Source organism: Pinus tabuliformis, chromosome 6 (genome assembly GCF_031772625.1).
Source record: "Pinus tabuliformis cultivar Carrire ecotype Pingquan chromosome 6, CPIR1, whole genome shotgun sequence".
Classification (NCBI taxonomy): Eukaryota; Viridiplantae; Streptophyta; class Pinopsida; order Pinales; family Pinaceae; genus Pinus; species Pinus tabuliformis.
This window is the reverse complement of record NC_142292.1, coordinates 405,260,520-405,265,318: the sequence shown is the minus strand read 5'-3', so window position 1 is coordinate 405,265,318 and position 4,799 is coordinate 405,260,520.

The window sequence follows — 4,799 nt, the reverse complement described above, 5'->3', positions numbered from 1 at the left end:
AGGTATGAGTTAACATATTTGTGATATTTTGTTATACTAATCTATACTGACTGTGCCTATGTGATTGGTATGCATGAGTGACAATTGTTTATGAGTTTATGATGTGAACATGTTAGCTAGTTATTGTTATGGACATCATGGCCTTATTTATGTTGATTTGACATGTTGTGAAGTTATATCATGCTAAAGTAGATTAATTTTGCACACAAGATAACCTCCCCTGAGATACATTAAGGAATGAGTTTGATTGTGTCATCTATTTGATGGTGGAGTGTTTGATTATGTCATCTAGTTGATTTATTTAACATCGTATGTTTGCAAGTTGGTTGAATGCTTGATTATTTGCATGATATGAGTATGTGTCAATAGGATTGCATGAATAAATGATATCGGTTTAATATGGTTGTACTAATACATATGTGTTGAGAGAACTGATATGTACTTGAGTGTAAGTAGGTACTAATCATCGTATTATGCCTAATAATTGTGAGTTGATTATGATATGTTTGCCAGTATTGGTAAAGTTTGATTTCAAATTAATAAATAGGATGCCTTGATCCTTGGAACATGTGACTGAAATGTGTAAAGAGTTGCGGGAAACATGTTTAGCATTAGTGTGAGAAGGTAACAATTGATTTTCTTATATATACTTAATAGCTAGGTGATGTGATGGCATATAGGTAGACTCAATTATAGCAAGGTAAATGGTAAAAGAAAGGAATTTGGTAAGAATTCCCTTGACTATGTTTATAAACCCTAATTCCAAACAAATTAGTGCTTTACATACATGAAGTCTTCTTAACCTTGATTTGTCTGAGATGATGTGGATATCTGCTATATTCATGGACATGTATTGAAATTTATAATAGCTAGTGTCTAGTTATAGCTATATTTCTCAAGGGAATTGGAGTCCCTGGAGTGATGGCATGAATGTGTTCAGGTACAAGGCAACGTGCTTGGCACAACAAGGTAAGATAACTCGTATATTGTTATGTTTACTTATGCACTAATAGTTGTGTGTCTATGACAGTATGATGTAGGGGATTACAAGGCACAAGAGACTGCCATGAAATATTGAATGAGGCTCACGTTGAATTTTCCTTGGAGGCATTAGGAACCCATGGGGATTGAGTCATGGTGTTTGTTGCTAGTTTTATGCTTTCAGCCTTTTGCAATTCATTTGTGGTTGATTTTTAGTTTTGATTGCATTGGGCACATGGCCATTGCACTTTGTTTGTGGTGTCATATTGTTATTAGTTTTCATGGTTTTCTTATTGTTTTTCTCTTGGCCTTTCCTTTAATGTTTTGAGGGTCTTGGGAATTGGTTAGGAAGAAGGAAGTTAATGGAGCTTGGGGAGAGTTGTGTGATACCCGATATGTAATGTAAGACCTGGATGAAGCTTAGTGCATGAGTAAGGCTAGTTGAAGGTAAGAATATGACAATCAATTGGAATGGTTGGGTCCATTGTGGTAAATAGAGGGTGGGAGTACAAATATAAGTATACATGTATATATGTATTCATGTATGTATGTATGTCATTGTCTGAGAGGGTCGTCAGAAATCATGATTTTTTAATTCTAATATTTATATGTTTGTATGTATGTTGTTTTCTAATGGGTTCATGATTATTTTATGCTAAAATTTCTCTCTCTCTCTCTCTCTCTCTCTCTCTCTCTCTCTCTCTTTTTCTATCTATATATGTGTGTGTGTGTGTGTGTGTGTCATTGTTTGACAGGGTTGTTAGGGATCATTAAGTGGAGTAATGATTGCTTATATAGGTGAAGGGCATGAAAGAGGTTCCTGGGAATCAAGTGGAAAGAGTAGCCTCGACAAATTTATGAGGTCAATATCATGTGGATATGAGTTGATATTATGTTTTTATACTATTCCTATGTTTATGTTATGGAGAGGTAATGTTGAGAGATACATCAACAGAATGAAAACAACATAATCTGTGACATGATACGATAAGCATGGATGATGGAGAGACACTGGAAGTAAGGTTGTTTGGTAGAGACACTGTGGTTTTGATGTGCAATACTACTATTGTATATATGTTGTATATGTTTCACCGGTGATTTTTTGTGCATACAATGTTGTGTATATAGGGTGTTGCATACATGTTGTTTATGCAATGCTATGTATAGATGGTGTTGTGTACATGTTGTTTATGCAGTGTTGTGTATAAATGGTGTTGTGCAAATGTTGGATATGTGGTGTTGTCTACACATGGTGTTGTGCGCATGTTGGATATGCAGTGTTGTGTACATATGGTGCTTTCTGCATGTTTCATATTCAATGTTGTGTACATATGGCATGGTGTGCATGTTGTACATATGGTGCTATGTACATATTGTGTTGTGTGTACGATTGTACATGTGGTGTTGTGTAGATGTTGTGCATGTGGTGATGTGTACATGTGGTGTTTTGTGCATGTTGTGTATGTGGTGTTGTGTACATGACGTGCATTTGGTGTTGTGTACATGTGGTATTGTGTATACGCTGTGTAGGTGCTGATGTGTACATGTGGTGATTGTTGGTAGGCAGATGCACAGTGTAATCAAATAAACACACAACAGAATAAATCAAGCACATAAAACACAGGAATTTAACGTGGTTCACCCAACCAATCTGGGCTACATCCACACAACATAGGCATCAGGAATTTATTAAATAAACAGGAGATTACATCAAGAAATCCTCACAAAACTCTCACACTCTTAGAAAACCATCCGAATGGTTGCCTGTTATATAGCATAGAGAATATAACAGCCTCATTAACTCACTCACATCAAATATAGGAGGCATTAACTCCCTCCCAACAACCTGGAGCTAATCTAGGAACTGAATTTCTATTGTTGTCATTAGCTGAGATTTTTTCCTATTTTGCTCCAAAACAGAAAATATCAACAATCTCCACCTTGACAACAATTAGCCTGATGCCCTGTTATTATTATTTTATCTTTTCTGCAAGCCAAGAGAAGCCAAACACCAGCGTAGCTTCTCCAACAAAACTGGTTTCGTGAACATGTCTGCACAATTCTCCTTTGTATGCACCTTTTCAAGAGAGACTCCCCTTTCAGTGATAACCTGTCTTACAAAATGGTACTTAATTGGAATATGCTTTGATTTACTATGATAGGCCGGATTCTTAGCCAAATGTATTGCACTTTGACTATCACAAAGTAACCTGATGTTGTCTTGTAACCTACCAAACTCACCAAGCAAACCTTTCAACCAAACCGCCTCTTTGCAAGCATGAGAAGCAGCAATGTATTCTGCTTCAGTAGTGGATAAAGCAACAATATTTTGTAGCTTTGACATCCAGCTTATAGCTCCACCTGCAAGAGTAAAGACATACCCTGAAGTTGATCTTCTCTTATCCAAATCACCTGCAAAATCAGAATCAACATATCCTCAAACAAATTCACTACTCTTATTGTAAGAAATACAATAACTACTTGTGCCTCTCAAGTATCGAAGCACCCATTTCACTGCTGACCAATGTTCTTTACCTGGATTTGCCATGTACCTGCTGACAACCCCAACTGCATGTGAAATATCTGGTCGAGTACAAACCATCGCATACATTAAACATCCTACTATATTGGCATATTGAATTCGAGACATATAATCCTTTTCTTCATCTGTATTAGGACATAAACTCGAAGAAAGATTAAAATGGGAAGCTAAAGGGACTGAAACAGGCTTCACATTATTCATACCAAACCTCAAAAGTATTTTCTCAACATACTTCTTTTGTGATAGCCACAACTTACCATTGCTCCTGTCTCTGAAAATCTCCATGCCCAAAATCTGTCTTGCTGCTCCTAGATCTTTCATATCAAACGTCCTTGCCATCTGAGTCTTCAACCTGTTGATTTCTTCAATGCTTTTGCTTGCTAAAAGCATATCATCAACATACAACACTAAGATAATGAACATGCCATTATTTAACTGCTTAAAGTAAACACAATGATCATATTCACTTCTTACATATTTCTGAATCAACATGAAAGAATCAAACTTCTTATATCACTGCCGAGGTGACTGCTTCAGGCCATATAATGACTTCTTGAGCCTGCAGACAAATTTCTCATTGCGATGCTGAACAAACCCTTCCGGTTGTTCCATATATATTTCCTCATCTAAGTCTCCATGTAGAAATGCAGTCTTAACATCTAATTGCTGCAACTCTAAATCAAATAAAGCCACTAATGCTAACACAATTCTAATTGAAACAATTTTAACCACTGGTGAAAATATCTCATGAAAGTATATGCCAGCTTTCTGAGAAAACCCCTTTGCAACCAGTCTCGCTTTGTACCTGTCTTCCGTATCATTCACACCCCGTTTCACCTTGAACACCCACTTGCATCCCACATTTTTCCTGCCTTTAGGAAGTTCAACCAGATCCCACGTGCCATTCTTACCTAAGGCCATCATTTCTTCCTTCATGGCTGCTTTCCATTTGTCACTATTTGAACCTTTTACAGCTTCCTGATAACACAAAGGTTCATCATCATTAGCGATCAAAGCAACTGAAGTAACATGATCATCATACCTTCTTGGAGGACGTTTGATCCTTGTAGACCTCCTTAAGAATGTTTCTGGTGCTTCCACAATTGGTTGTCTATTATCTGTAGGAACTTCTTCATGATCGCCATCTGAGACCTGTTCATGACCTCCATCTGAACCATGTTCATAATCTGATTCTGAAACCTGTTCATGACTAGAATCTGAACTATGGTCATTATGACTATCATTAGAAATGCTGTCAAACTGAATATGCTGGAAA